Here is a 16,550-nt window from a genome sequence, read left to right on the forward strand (position 1 = left end):
CCGTTCTCATGATCATTGCAACTCCACGAGGTGAGATCTTGCATGGAGCCCCAGGCCGAGGGAGATTGACAGTGCTTTTGTGTTTCTTCCATTTGCGAATAATCGCACCAACTGTTGTCACCTTCTCACCAAGCTGCTTGACGATGGTCTTGTAGCCCATTCCAGCCTTGTGTAGGTCTACAATCGTGTCCCTGACATCCTTGGAGAGCTCTTTGGTCTTGGCCATGGTGGAGAGTTTGGAATCTGATTGATTGATTGCTTCTGTGGACAGGTGTCTTTTATACAGGTAACAAACTGAGATTAGGAGTACTCCCTTTAAGAGTGTGCTCCTAATCTCAGCTCGTTACCTGTATAAATACACCTGGGAGCCAGAACTCTTTCTGATTGAGAGGGGGTCAAATACTTATTTCTCTCATTAAAATGTAAATCAATTTATGACATTTTTGACATGCGTTTTTCTGGATTTTATTGTTGTTATTCTGTCTCTCACTGTTCAAATAAACCTACCATTAAAATTATAGACTGATCATTTCTTTGTCAGTGGGCAAACGTACAAAATCAGCAGGGGATCAAATACTTTTTTCCCTCATTGTATATACAGTGGGGAAAAAAAGTATTTAGTCAGCCACCAATTGTGCAAGTTCTCCCACTTAAAAAGATAAGCGAGGCCTGTAATTTTCATCATAGGTACACGTCAACTATGACAGACAAAATGAGAATTTTTTTTCCAGAAAATCACATTGTAGGATTTTTAATGAATTTATTTGCAAATTATGGTGGAGAATAAGTATTTGGTCAATAACAAAAGTTTATCAATACTTTGTTATATACCCTTTGTTGGCAATGACACAGGTCAAACGTTTTCTGTAAGTCTTCACAAGGTTTTCACACACTGTTGCTGGTATTTTGGCCCATTCCTCCATGCAGATCTCCTCTAGAGCAGTGATGTTTTGGGGCTGTCGCTGGGCAACACAGACTTTCAACTCCATCCAAAGATTTTCTATGGGGTTGAGATCTGGAGACTGGCTAGGCCACTCCAGGACCTTGAAATGCTTCTTACGAAGCCACTCCTTCGTTGCCCGGGCGGTGTGTTTGGGATCATTGTCATGCTGAAAGACCCAGCCACGTTTCATCTTCAATGCCCTTGCTGATGGAAGGAGGTTTTCACTCAAAATCTCACGTACATGGCCCCATTCATTGTTTCCTTTACATGGATCAGTCGTCCTGGTCCCTTTGCAGAAAAACAGCCCCAAAGCATGATGTTTCCACCCCCATGCTTCACAGTAGGTATGGTGTTCTTTGGATGCAACTCAGCATTCTTTGTCCTCCAAACACGACGAGTTGAGTTTTTACCAAAAAGTTCTATTTTGGTTTCATCTGACCATATGACATTCTCCCAATCCTCTTCTGGATCATCCAAATGCACTCTAGCAAACTTCAGACGGGCCTGGACATGTACTGGCTTAAGCAGGTGGACACGTCTGGCACTGCAGGATTTGAGTCCCTGGCGGCGTAGTGTGTTACTGATGGTAGGCTTTGTTACTTTGGTCCCAGCTCTCTGCAGGTCATTCACTAGGTCCCCCGTGTGGTTCTGGGATTTTTGCTCACCGTTCTTGTGATCATTTTGACCCACGGGGTGAGATCTTGCGTGGAGCCCCCAGATCGAGGGAGATTATCAGTGGTCTTGTATGTCTTCCATTTCCTAATAATTGCTCCCACAGTTGATTTCTTCAAACCAAGCTGCTTACCTATTGCATATTCAGACTTCCCAGCCTGGTGCAGGTCTACAATTTTGTTTCTTGTGTCCTTTGACAGCTCTTTGAGCTCTTTGGTCTTGGCCGTAGTGGAGTTTGGAGTGTGACTGTTTGAGGTTGTGGACAGGTGTCTTTTATACTGATAACAAGTTCAAACAGGTGCCATTAATACAGGTAACGAGTGGAGGACAGAGGAGCCTCTTAAAGAAGAAGTTACAGGTCTGTGAGAGCCAGAAATCTTGCTTGTTTGTATGTGACCAAATACTTATTTTCCACCATAATTTGCAAATAAATTCATAAAAAATCCTACAATGTGATTTTCAGGAAAAAAAAATCTCATTTTGTCTGTCATAGTTGACGTGTACCTATGATGAAAATTACAGGCCTCTCTCATCTTTTTAAGTGGGAGAACTTGCACAATTGGTGGCTGACTAAATACTTTTTTCCCCCACTGTATACATCCATACACACACATATATCCTTTTTGAAATTATATTTCCCTTCATTACTTTCCAACCCCACCACCCCTTCCCCAATTGGAGTAAACTAGTGAACAACAACGGTCAGTACTTTGTAGAGCCACCCTTTGCAGCAATTTCAGCTGCAAATCTCTTGGGGTATGTCTCTATAAGCTTGGCACATCTAGCCACTGGGATTTTTGCCCATTCTTCAAGGCAAAACTGCTCCAGCTCCTTCAAGTTGGATGGGTTCCGCTGGTGTACAGCAATCTTTAAGTCATACCACAGATTCTCAATTGGATTGAGGTCTGGGCTTTGACTAGGCCATTCCAAGACATTTAAATATTTCCCCTTAAACCACTTGAGTGTTGCTTTAGCAGTATGCTTAGGGTCATTGTCCTGCTGGAAGGTGATCCTCTGTCCCAGTCTCAAATCTCTGGAAGACTGAAACAGGTTTCCTTCAAGAATCTCTCTGTATTTAGTGCCATCCATCATTTCTTCAATTCTGACCAGTTTCCCAGTCCCTGCTGATAAAAAACATCCCCACAGCATGATGCTGCCACCACCATGCTTCACTGTGGGGATGGTGTTCTCGGGGTGATGAGAGGTGATGGGTTTGCGCCAGACATATTGTTTTCCATGATGGCCAAAAAGCTCAATTTTAGTCTCATCTGACCAGAGTACCTTCTTCCATATGTTTGGGGAGTCTCCCACGTGCCTTTTGGCGAACACCAAATGCTTGCTTATTTTTTTCTTTAAGCGATGGCTTTTTTCTGGCCACTCTTCTGTAAAGCCCAGCTCTGTGGAGTGTACGGCTTAAAGTGGTCCTATGGACAGATGCAGTGGCTTGCGAAAGTATTCACCCCCCTTGGCTTTTTTCCTATTTTTTTGCCTTACAACCTGGAATTTTAATGGATTTTTGGGGGGTTTGTATCATTTGTTTTACACAACATGCCTACCAATTTGAAGATGCAAAATATATTTTTTGTGTGAAACAAACAAGAAATGAGACAAATAAACATAAAACTTGAGCGTACATAACTATTCACCCCCCCAATGTCAATACTTTGTAGAGCCACCTTTTGCAGCAATTACAGCTGCAAGTCTCTTGGGGTATGTCTCTATAAGCTTGGCACATCTAGCCACTGGGATTTTTGCCCATTCTTCAAGGCAAAACTGCTCCAGCTCCTTCAAGTTGGATGGGTTCCGCTGGTGTACAGCAATCTTTAAGTCATACCACATATTCTCAATTGGATTGAGGTCTGGGCTTTGACTAGGCCATTCCAATACATTTAAATGTTTCCCCTTAAACATTTACATTTACATTTACATTTACATTTACATTTAAGTCATTTAGCAGACGCGCTTATCCAGAGCGACTTACAGTTAGTGAGTGCATACATTTTCATCATGCCTAAGCAATGCTGTTGGTTCATTGATTGTGCAGGGCGGCTAAGCCTACAGTTATAGTGAATTTGTATTTGATTTTGAATAGGGCATTTTTTATATTTTTATAATTAAAAGGCTGACACATTACCTTTAGCTACAGAATATCTCACCACTGTGCATTTCCATCTCCTCTCTCTCCTTCATTCCTCTCTCCATCGGACAGAGAGAGGGGCTCACAACAGTTTAATGAAATATGTTTAGTTATGAAAACATTGATGTTCCCGAACAGATTTCACTTGGTTTCCCAAATTAAGCACTGGGTAGCTGCAGGAACATCATTGGAGAGCCCATGGTGGAATATCACCTGTCGCACAGTGAGAGGCTGCATGCTCCTCAAACAGCGGTTGATGCATGGAGTGAAATAACTGGAGAAGCCTACCAGCATGATTGAAAAACGAACCAGCGGGGGGGCTCCATTCGCTATTCGAGTGCATATGGATGACATCTTTTTTCCCCTGCCCCTGTTCCTGCCCATTTGAAAATGGGCCATTCTAAATTCAAAAGGCACTCGCACATTTGAGCTATCTTTGTTGGAGGTGCATGGTAACAATTGAATATGAGATAAAAAAATAAGAAACCCGCACGCTGCTCTTGCCAGTATCACTGTTCTCCACCAAGCTCTACGCATCGGCCTTAAGGCCTGACGAAGGCCTTAATAAAGAACAGTGATACTAGCAAGAGCAGCATGCGGGTCTCTTCCCTTTTCTCACATAATGGGCCATTCTAAATCGAAACTAATTTGACATATTAGTAAAGACAAGATTAAATTGAGGATAGTGAAAATATGATCACTTGATGACAGAACAGTGTGTGCAGCCAGAAGCAAGGACCAGAGCGCAAGCTTTTTTTGTTACTTTCTCAAATGTTCAATAGCCTATAGTCGCATCATGCAGCCCATTTATGTTTTTATTTCTAAGACACTCTAAGGTTTGTATCATTCACAACTAAAGTTGACAAATAACTCTAAATCTAGCGTATAGAACCCGTTTCAAATTATCACTTTTACGTTCAACATAGCCACTTCATATGCGCACTCGCTCCGGAATGGGAAAAATATCCTTACTATTTTATTCAGCTAAGTTCCATTTTATTATTCTTACTATAAAATCATATAAAATAATGGCAGACTTATATTATCGGTCAATTACCATGAGACCAGAAGTCTTTTGCATGACAATAACCAGCTGACAAAATGTAATGACTGCCACAGAATGGACAACTTGTAATCAGTAGGGCCAGGAGTTGTTCCTAACCATGTGACCTGACCAGGAAAAACTCAAATGAGACAAGTGTTACACTGTACTGTTAAACCACTCGAGTGTTGCTTTAGCATTATGCTTAGGGTCATTGTCCTGCTGGAAGGTGAACCTCCGTCCCAGTCTCACGTCTCTGGAAGACTGAAACAGGTTTCCCTCAAGAATTTCCCTGTATTTAGTGCCATCCATCATTCCATCAATTCTGACCAATTTCCCAGTCCCTGCCGATGAAAAACATCCCCACAGCATGATGCTGCCACCACCATGCTTCACTGTGGGGATGGTGTTCTCGGGGTGATGTCACGCCCTGGCACTGGGACTCTGTTATGTTGAGCCAGGGTGTGTAGTTTCTATGTATTTGGGTTCTAGGTTTGTTATCTAGCTCATGTGTTTCTGTGTTGGCCGGGGTGGTTCTCAATCAGAGGCAACGAGTGTCAGCTGTTGCTTGTTGTCTCTGATTGGGAACCATACTTAGGCAGCCTGTTTTCCACAGTGTTTTGTGGGATCTTGTTCCGTGTTGGTTTTGTATTGTAACCAATGACTTCACATTATCGTTTTGTTCGTGTGGTGAATCTAATTAAAAGTATGTTCACTCATCACGCTGCACATTGGTCCACTTCCTCCAACGTTCGTGACAGAAGATCCCACCATAACTGGACCAAGCAGCGTGTCCAGGAGCCAACGCCAGAGGTGAATCTAATGGATATCCACCTCGACTGGGTCAAGCAGCGTGTCCAGGAGCCAACGCCAGAGGTAACTCTAGCGGATATCCACCTCGACTGGGTCAAGCCGCGTGAGGAGGAGAGAGGTTGGACTTGGGAGCAGAGGCTGGAGAGTCTGGCGAGAGCCATGGAGGCCATAGCCACGGGGAGAGACGAACGCCAATACATTTTTAGGGGGGCTCACACGTGGAGCGACGGGACTGCTGGAGGCAGATAAGGGGCGAGTTAGTGGACGAGGAGAGAAGGCCACCGGGTTACGGGAGCCATTGGCGAGTAGAGGGAAGGAAAATGTAGAGGCACGGCGAGAGGTACTGAGGTGTGTTGCCAGTCCGGTCCGGCCCGTTCCTGATCCCCGGGTAAGGCCAGTGGTGTGTGTTCCCAGTGCGGTCCGGCCTGTTCCTGTCCCTCGCACCAAGCCTGTGATGCGCGTCGCCAGCCCGGTCCGGCCTGTTCCTGCCTCTCGCACCAAGCCTATGGTGCGTGTCGCCAGCCCGGCCCGGCCTGTTCCTGCTCCCCGCACCAAGCCAATGGTGCGCGTCGCCAGCCCGGCCGGCCTGTTCCTGCTTCCCGCACCAAGCCAATGGTGCGCGTCGCCAGCCCGGCCCGGCCTGTTCCTGCTCCCGCACCAAGCCAATGGTGCGCGTCGCCAGCCCGGTCCGGCCTGTTCCTGCTCCCCGCACCAAGCCAGTGGTGCGCGTCGTCAGCCCTGGTCCGGCCCGTTCCTGCTCCCCCGCACCAAGCCTGTGGGTGCGCGTCGTCAGCCCGGTCCGGCCCGTTCCTGCTCACCGCACCAAGCCTGTGGTGCGGCGTCGTCCAGTCCGGCACAGCCCGTGCCTAGGTCACCGGTGCCTGGTCAGGTACCGGTCAGCTGCTCCACATCGGAGCCTAAGCAATCCGCTCCACCGATGTCCAGTCCAGCTCCGGCCAGCGGGCCAGACCGACCAGGGGCGCTATGGGGGATTGTTGGAGGATGGTGGTCAAGCCCGGGAGCCGGAACCGCCTCCGAGGAGGAATGCCCACCCGGCCCTCCCTGTTCGGTTTATGTTTGGCGCGGTCGCAGTCCGCGCCTTTGGGGGGGTACTGTCACGCCCTGGCTCTGGGACTCTGTTATGTTGAGCCAGGGTGTGTAGTTTCTATGTATTTGGGTTCTAGGTTCGTTATCTAGCTCATGTGTTTCTGTGTTGGCCGGGGTGGTTCTCAATCAGAGGCAACGAGTGTCAGCTGTTGCTTGTTGTCTCTGATTGGGAACCATACTTAGGCAGCCTGTTTTCCACAGTGTTTTGTGGGATCTTGTTCCGTGTTGGTTTTGTATTGTAACCAAGGACTTCACGTTATCGTTTTGTTCGTGTGGTGAATCTAATTAAAAGTATGTTCACTCATCACGCTGCGCATTGGTCCACTTCCTCCAACGTTCGTGACAGGTGATGAGAGGTGTTGGGTTTGCGCCAGACATAGCGTTTTTCTTGATGGCCAAAAAGCTCAATTTTAGTCTCATCTGACCAGAGTACCTTCTTCCATTTGTTTGGGGAGTCTCCCACATGCCTTTTGGTGAACACCAAAAGTGTTTGCTTATTTGTTTCTTTAAGCAATGGCTTTTTTCTGGCCACTCTTCCGTAAAGCCCAGCTCTGTGGAGTGTACGGCTTAAAGTGGTCCTATGGACAGATACTCCAATCTCCGCTGTGGAGCTTTGCAGCTCCTTCAGGGATATCTTTGGTCTCTTTGTTGCCTCTCTGATTAATGCCCTCCTTGCCTGGTCCGTGAGTTTTAGTGGGCGGCCCTCTCTTGGCAGGTTTGTTGTGGTGCCATTTTCTTTCAATTTTTTAATAATGGATTTAATGGTGCTCCGTGGGATGTTCAAAGTTTTGTATATTTTTTAATAATCCAACCCTAATCTGTACTTCGCCACAACTTTGTCCCTGACCTGTTTGGAGAGCACCTTGGTCTTCATGGTGCCACTTGCTTGCTGGTGCCCCTTACTTAGTGGTGTTGCAGACTCTGGGGCCTTTCAGAACAGGAGTATATATACTGAGATCATGTGGCACTTAGATTGCACACAGGTGGACTTTTTTTAACTAATTATGTGACTTCTGAAGGTAATTGGTTGCACCAGATCTTATTTAGGGGCTTCATAGCAAAGGGGGTGAATACATATGCACACACCCCTTTTCCGTTATTTATTTTTTATAATTTTTTTGAAACAAGTTCTTTTTTTCAATTCACTTCACCAATTTGGACTATGTCCATTACATGAAATCCAAATAAAAATCCATTTAAATTACAGGTTGTAATGCAACAAAATAGGAAAAACGCCAAAGGGGATGAGTACTTTTGCAAGGCACTGTATATATACTACCACTATAACCACTTACAAATCAAATCAAATCAAATTGTATTTGTCACATGCTTCGTAAAAAACAGCTTTAGACTAACAGTGAAATGCTTACTTAGGGGTCCTTTTCCAACAATGCAGAGTTAAGATAAAGATACATTACAAAAAATATATAAATAGTGACAAATAAATACTCTGTGAATAATGAATAACAATAACGAGTAAAACTAACATGGCTATATACAGGGAGTAGAAACTAACATGGCTATATACAGGGAGTAGAAACTAACATGGCTATATACAGGGAGTAGAAACTAACATGGCTATATACAGGGAGTACCAGTACTGAGTCGATGTGCAGAGGTACGAGGTATATACTGTGATTTTGTACGTTTGCCAACTGACAAAGAAATGATCAGTCTATCATTTTAATGGTAGGTTTATTTGAACAGTGAGAGACAGAATAACAACAAAAAAATCCAGAAAAACTACCCACACACTGACACTCCAACACACACACGCACCCACACGCACGCACACGCACACGCACACACTACATACGCTCATACACATAAAACACACACACATGCATATTGGTCACCTGGCGCCGACGAAGATGGCGGCCTCGCGACTAGCTCTTAGGAAACTTTGCAGTATTTTGTTTTTTTATGTATTCTGTTTTACATTATTAGCTCAGAAAGTGTTTTGCATCATTACATACAGCCGGGAAAAACTATTGGATATCAGAGCGGTGGTAACTCAACAACATTACGACCAGGAATACGACTTTCCCGAACTGATTCCAGCGGCTGACCCAAAACATCGGAGGAGAGGCACACCACCCACTGCTTCCAAGTATTCTACTCGCTAATGTTCAATCTTTGGTTAACAAAGTCAACGAACTACAGGCAAGGATTTCTTTCCAGAGAGACATCAAGGCCTGTAACATACTCTGTTTCACGGAAACATGGCTCTCTTGGGATATTCTGTCGAAATCGGTCCAGCCCGATGGGTTCTCAGTTCATCGCAGAGACAGGAATAAATATCTCTCCGGGAAGCAGAAGGGCGGTGTCACGGATTCTGCCAAGGCTGCCCTTCCTCCTTGCTCGGGCAGGCTTCGGCATTCGTCGTCACCGGAGTACTAGCTGCTGCCGATCTATGTTCTATGTTTCTATGTTCTACCTGTTGTGTCAGATTGTTTCACACCTGTTTCCCATCTTGTAATTACTCAAGTCCCTATTTAACCCCGTGGCTCCCATTGTGTTCTGTGCGTGTTTGTTTATTGTTTCGGGTGTCTTTAGTGAGCGGGTTTGTTCCTCCCTGCGTGGAGGTTTTCTTGTTTCTTTACATGTCCAGTAAAGTTACGTTTTCATTGAGTTCTGTGTCCTGCGCCTGACTTCGTCTACCGCATTACACTGACACCGTGACAGAAACACGCACCAATATGGAGTCAGCAGGAACAGCCGGATTTACCGAGACGATGGAGGAACGAGTCCAACGTCAAGAGACGATGATTCAGACTCTCTGTGCCACAATGGAACGAGTGTTCCAGATGATGGAACGATTGGAGAGAGGTGGTATCCCTTCACCATTTCCAACCACACAACCACCTACAATACTGGCTACCACTTCGCCACCTGGGTCCAGTGGAATTTGGCTCTTGCTCCCGAGGGCATATGACGGTACACCTGCCGCCACTATTCACCCGGCGCCCTCGGGATACGAGAGCGTGTCCGCACTCATCTCCTGTCTATTGGGGAAGGTGCTTGAGTGGGCCAACGCCGAGTGGGGAGGAATAGACTCGAACTGTCCGCTACGAGGATTTCACCCGCCACTTCCGGGCGGTATTCGATCATCCACCTGAAGGGAGAGCGGCGGGAGAACGTCTGTTCCACCTACGACAGGAGATGAGGGTGCGCAGGATTTTGCGCTGGAGTTTAGAACTTTAGCAGCCAGCGCGGGATGGAATGAGCGGGCCCAGATCGACCACTATCATTGCAGCTTAAGGGAGGACGTCCGTCGGGAACTGGCCTGCAGGGACAGCAATCTCAACCTGGACCAACTGGTGGACATGTCCATCAGGTTGGATACCCTGTTGGCAGCCCGCGGACGTTCTGATGGGGGGCCATCCATTCCATCCCCCAGCACCTCCGATCCTCCCCCAATGGAGCTCGGAGGTGCTGCGGTTAGGGAGACTGGGAGAGGGACCGTCCCCTGCACCAACTGTGGCCGCAGAGGACACACTGCTGGTCGGTGCTGGGAAGGGTTCTCAGGAGGTCGAGGCAGCAGGCAGAGCACTGGTCGACCGTCTCAGGTGAGTAGGCACCCGACTAACCCAGAGCTCCTTGTTGCTAATATGTGTATTGATATTATGTTTCCAGAATTTTCTCCCCATTCCCAGCATAAGGCGCTAGTAGATTCAGGCGCGGCTGGGAATTTTATTGATCGCCAGTATGCCCGTAGTTTAGGGATTCCTACTGTGTCTGTTGATAAACCTTACCCTGTGCACGCATTAGATAGGGAGGTCACCGCTCCACTGCTGATGATGACGCAGGGGGGTCATGAGGAGAGGATTAGCCTCTATCTGATTGATTATCCTGCGTATCCTGTGGTGTTAGGACTTCCCTGGTTAACCATTCATGCCCCCACGATTTCATGGCAACAGAGGGCTCTCAAGGGATGGTCCGGTCAGTGTTCAGGGAGGTGTTTAGGAGTTTCCTTGGGGGCAACTACGGTGGAAAGTCCAAACCAGGTTTCCACTATGCACATTCCTTCCGAGTATGCCGATTTGGCTATCGCCTTCTGTAAAAAGAGGGCGACTAAATTACCACCCCATCGTCCGGGGGATTGTGCGATAAATCTCCAGGTAGGAGCTGCACTTCCCCGGAGTCACGTGTATCCTTTGTCTCAGGAGGAGAAGGTGGCTATGGAGACATATGTCACCGAATCTCTGAGGCAGGGATACATTCGGCCATCCACTTCACCTGTCTCCTCAAGTTTCTTTTTTGTGAAGAAGAAAGATGGTGGGTTACGCCCGTGCATTGATTACCGTGGCCTAAATCAGATTACCATAAAGTACAGCTATCCATAACCCCTGATAGCTAGTATGACGGAATCATTGCACGGGGCACGCTTCTTCACAAAATTGGATCTCAGGAGCGCGTACAACATAGTGCGTATCCGTGAGGGAGATGAGTGGAAGATGGCATTTAGTACCATCTCTGGACATTATGAGTATCTGGTCATGCCATACGGGTTAATGAATGCTCCATCAGTTTTCCAATCATTTGTGGATGAGATTTTCAGGGACCTGCACGGACAAGGGGTAGTGGTGTAAATTGATGACATCCTTATATACTCCGCTACACGGGCCAAGCATGTGTCCCTGGTGCGTAAAGTGCTTGGACGACTGTTGGAGCATTACATTTACATTTACGTCATTTAGCAGACGCTCTTATCCAGAGCGACTTACAAATAGGTGCATTCACCTTATAGCCAGTGGGATAACCACTTTACAAAGCACTTTTTTTTTTGGGGGGGGGGGGTAGAAGGGTTACTTTATCCCATCCCAGGTATTCCTTAAAGAGGTGGGGTTTCAAATGTCTCCGGAAGGTGGTGAGTGACTCCGCTGTCCTGGCGTCGTGAGGGAGCTTGTTCCACCATTGGGGTGCCAGAGCAGCGAACAGTTTTGACTGGGCTGAGCGGGAACTATGCTTCCGCAGAGGTAGGGGAGCCAGCAGGCCAGAGGTGGATGAACGCAATGCCCTCGTTTGTGTGTAGGGACTGATCAGAGCCTGAAGGTACGGAGGTGCCGTTCCCCTCACAGCTCCGTAGGCAAGCACCATGGTCTTGTAGCAGATGCGAGCTTCAACTGGAAGCCAGTGGAGTGTGCGGAGGAGCGGGGTGACGTGAGAGAACTTGGGAAGGTTGAACACCAGACGGGCTGCGGCATTCTGGATGAGTTGTAGGGGTTTAATGGCACAGGCAGGGAGCCCAGCCAACAGCGAGTTGCAGTAATCCAGACGGGAGATGACAAGTGCCTGGATTAGGACCTGTACCGCTTCCTGTGTAAGGCAGGGTCGTACTCTCCGAATGTTGTAGAGTATGAACCTACAGGATCGGGTCACCGCCTTGATGTTAGCGGAGAATGACAGGGTGTTGTCCAGGGTCACGCCAAGGCTCTTCGCACTCTGGGAGGAGGACACAACGGAGTTGTCAACCGTGATGGTGAGATCATGGGACAGGCAGTCCTTCCCCGGGAAGAAGAGCAGCTCCGTCTTGCCAAGGTTCAGCTTGAGGTGGTGATCCGTCATCCATACTGATATGTCTGCCAGACATGCAGAGATGCGATTCGCCACCTGGTTATCAGAAGGGGGAAAGGAGAAGATTAGTTGTGTGTCGTCAGCGTAGCAATGATAGGAGAGGCCATGTGAGGATATGACAGAGCCAAGTGACTTGGTGTATAGCGAGAATAGGAGAGGGCCTAGAACTGAGCCCTGGGGGACACCAGTGGTGAGAGCACGTGGTGCGGAGACAGCTTCTCGCCACGCCACTTGGTAGGAGCGACCGGTCAGGTAGGACGCAATCCAAGAGTGAGCCACGCCGGAGATGCCCAGCTCGGAGAGGGTGGAGAGGAGGATCTGATGGTTCACAGTATCAAAGGCAGCAGACAGGTCTAGAAGGACAAGAGCAGAGGAGAGAGAGTTAGCTTTAGCATTGCGGAGAGCCTCCGTGACACAGAGAAGAGCAGTCTCAGTTGAATGACCAGTCTTGAAACCTGACTGGTTTGGATCAAGAAGGTCATTCTGAGAGAGATAGCAAGAGAGTTGGCTAAAGACGGCACGCTCAATAGTTTTGGAGAGGAAAGAAAGAAGGGATACTGGTCTGTAGTTGTTGACATCAGAGGGATCGAGTGTTGGTTTTTTGAGAAGGGGTGCAACTGGAGAGAGAGGGGAGAAAGAAGTCAAAGCATAGGGTAGGGCAGTGTGAGCAGGACCAGCAGTGTCATTTGACTTAACAAACGAGGATCGGATGTCGTCAACCTTCTTTTCAAAATGGTTGACGAAGTCATCCACAGAGAGGGAGGAGGGTGGCTCATCCGGACCCCTCCTTAGCCTTCACGGTTGAGGTGGACGCGTCCGAGGCTGGAATAGGCGCTGTACTGTCTCAGCGCTCGGGTACGCCACCTAAACTCCGCCCCTGTGCCTTCTTTTCGAAGAAGCTCAGCCCGGCGGAGCGCAACTATGATGTGGGGGACCGGGAACTGTTGGCTGTGGTCGAAGCTCTGAAACCGTGGAGACATTGGCTTGAGGGGGCTAAACACCCTTTTCTCATTTTGACTGACCACCGCAATCTGGAGTAAATCTGGGCAGCGAGGAGATTGAACCCTCGCCAGGCAAGGTGGTCCATGTTTCTCACCCGTTTTGTTTTCACCCTTTCTTACAGGCCAGGTTCCCAGAACGCTAAGGCAGATGCTCTGTCCCGACTGTATGACACGGAGGGGAGTTTCGTGGAGCCCACTCCCATACTTCCGGCGTCGTGTCTGGTGGCACCGGAGGTGTGGGAGGTTGACGCGGAGATCGAGCGGGCGTTGCGTAACGAACCCACTCCTCCCCAGTGTCCAGAGGGTCGTGTGTACGTACCGCTGGATGTCCGCGATCGTTTGATCTATTGGGCTCACACGTCACCCTCCTCTGGGCATCCTGGCATAGGTCGGACAGTGCACTGTCTTAGTGGGAAGTACTGGTGGCCCACCTTAGCTAAGGACGTGAGGGTTTATGTTTCCTCCTGCTCGGTGTGCGCCCAGTGTAAGGCTCCTAGACACCTGCCCAGAGGGAAATTGCAACCCCTACCCGTTCCACAACGACCATGGTCCCACCTATCGGTGGACTTCGTGACGGATCTTCCTCCCTCACAAGGGAACACCACGATCCTGGTCGTTGTGGATCGGTTTTCTAAGTCCTGCCGCCTCATTCCTCTGCCCGGCCTCCCTACGGCCCTACAGACAGCTGAGGCCCTATTTACACACGTCTTCCGGCACTACGGGGTACCTGAGGATATAGTGTCTGATCGGGGTTCCCAGTTCACCTCAAGGGTTTGGAGGGCGTTCATGGAACGTCTGGGAGTCTCGGTCAGTCTGACCTCAGGGTTTCACCCCGAGAGTAACGAGCAGGTGGAGAGAGTCAACCAGGAGGTGGGTAGGTTTCTGAGGTCGTATTGCCAGGACCAGCGGGGGGAGTGGTCTGTTTTCCTTCCCTGGGTAGAGATAGCCCAGAACTCCATCCGCCACTCCTCCACTAACCTTTCTCCATTCCAATGTGTATTAGGTTATCAGCCGGTCCTGGCACCTTGGCATCAGAGCCAGATCGAGGCACCTGCGGTGGACGAGTGGTTTCGGCACTCGCAGGAGACCTGGAACGCTGCTCATGGACGTCTGCAGCGGGCCATCAGGCGGCAAAAGGCGAGCGCCGACCGCCACCGCAGTGAGGCCCCGGTGTATGCACCGGGGGACCGGGTCTGGCTCTCGACCCAAGACCTGCCCCTTCGCCTGCCCTGCCGGAAGCTGGGTCGGCGGTTTGTGGGGCCATTCAAAGTCCTGAGGAGATTGAACGAGGTATATTATAGGTTACAACTTCCTACTAATTATCGTGTTAAACCCTCGTTCCATGTGTCTCTCCTCAGGCCGGTGCTAGCTGGTCCACTCCAGGAGCCTGAGATACAGGAGGTTCCTCCGCCCCCACTGGACATCGAGGGGGCACCGGCGTACTCGGTTCGTTCCATATTGGATTAGAGGCGTCGGGTGGGGGGCCTGCAGTATCTCGAGGAGTGGGAGGGGTACGGTCTGGAGTAACGGTGCTGGGTTCCTAGGAGGGACATCCTCGATCCCTCCATGTTGAGGGATTTCCACCGCAATCATCCCACTCGCCCCGCGCTGCGTCCTCCTGGCCGTCCCCGAGGGGGTACTGTCACGGATTCTGCCGAGGCTGCCCCTCCTCCTTGCTCGGGCAGGCTTCGGCGTTCGTCGTCACCGGAGTACTAGCTGCTGCCGATCTATGTTCTATGTTCTACCTGTTGTTGTCAGATTGTTTCACACCTGTTTCCCATCTTGTAATTACTCCGTCCCTATTTAACCCTGTGGCTCCCAATGTGTTCTGTGCGTGTTTGTTTATTGTTTCGGGTGTCGTTAGTGAGCGGGTTTGTTCCTCCCTGCGTGGAGGTTTTCTTGTTTCTTTACGTGTTCAGTAAAGTTACGTTTTCATTGAGTTCTGTGTCCTGCGCCTGACTTCGTCTACCGCATTACACTGACACCGTGACAGGCGGAGGTGTGTGTTTCATGATTAACGACTTATGGTGTAATTGTAGTAACATAGAGGAACTCGAGTCCTTCTGTTCACCCGACCTAGAATTTCTCACAATCAAATGCCGACCGTATTATCTCCCAAGAGAATTTTCCTCGGTTATAGCCACGGCCGTGTATATCCCCCCTCAAGCCGATACCACGACGGCCCTCAAAGAACTTCACTGGACCTTATGCAAACTGGAAACCACATATCCTGAGGCTGCATTTATTGTAGCCAGGGATTTTTAACAAAGCAAATTTGAGGACTAGGCTGCCGAGTTCTATCAACATATCGACTGTTGTACTCACGCTGCTAAAATCCTCGACCATTGCTATTCAAACTTCCGGGATGGTTATAAGACCCTCCCCCGCCCTCCTTTAGGCAAATCTGAGCACGACTCCATTTTGCTTCTCCCTTCATATAGGCAGAAACTCAAACAGGAAGTACCCGTGCTAAGGACTATTCAACACTGGTCTGACCAATCGGAATCCACGCTTCAAGATTGTTTTGATCACGCGGACTGGGATATGTTCCGGGTAGCTTCCGAAAATAATTTAGACATATACACTGAAACAGTGACTGAGTTTATCAGGAAGTGTATAGGTGATGTTGTGCCCACTGTGACTATTAAAACCTACCCCTAACCAGAAACTGTGGATAGACGGCAGCATTCGCGCAAATCTGAAAGTGCAAACCACTGCATTCAACCATGGCAAGGTGACTGGGAATATGGCAGAATACAAACAGTGTAGCTACTCACTCCGCAAGGCAATTAAACTGGCAAAACATCAGTATAGAGACAAAGTGGAGTCACAATTCAACGGCTCAGACACGAGACGTATGTGGCAGGGTCTACAGACAATCACGGACTACAAAAAGAAAACCAGCCACGTCGCCGACACCGACGTCTCGCTTCCAGACAAGCTAAACACCTTCTTCGCCCGCTTTGAGGATAACACAGTGCCACTGACGAGGCCCACTACCAAGGACTGTGGCCTTCTCCGTGGCCGACGTGATTAAGACATTTAAGCATGTTAACCCACGCAAGGCTGCCGGCCCAGACAGCATCCCTAGCCGCGTCTTTAGAGCATGCACAGACCAGCTGGTTGGTGTGTTCATGGACATATTCAATCTCTCCCAGTCTGTTGTTCCCACATGCTTCAAGATGGACACCATTGTTCCTTTACCCAAGAAAGCAAAGGTAACTGAACTAAATGACTATCGCCCTGTAGCACTCACCT

The sequence above is a fragment of the Coregonus clupeaformis genome, chromosome 35, assembly GCF_020615455.1.
Source record: "Coregonus clupeaformis isolate EN_2021a chromosome 35, ASM2061545v1, whole genome shotgun sequence".
In the NCBI taxonomy this organism is placed as follows: Eukaryota; Metazoa; Chordata; class Actinopteri; order Salmoniformes; family Salmonidae; genus Coregonus; species Coregonus clupeaformis.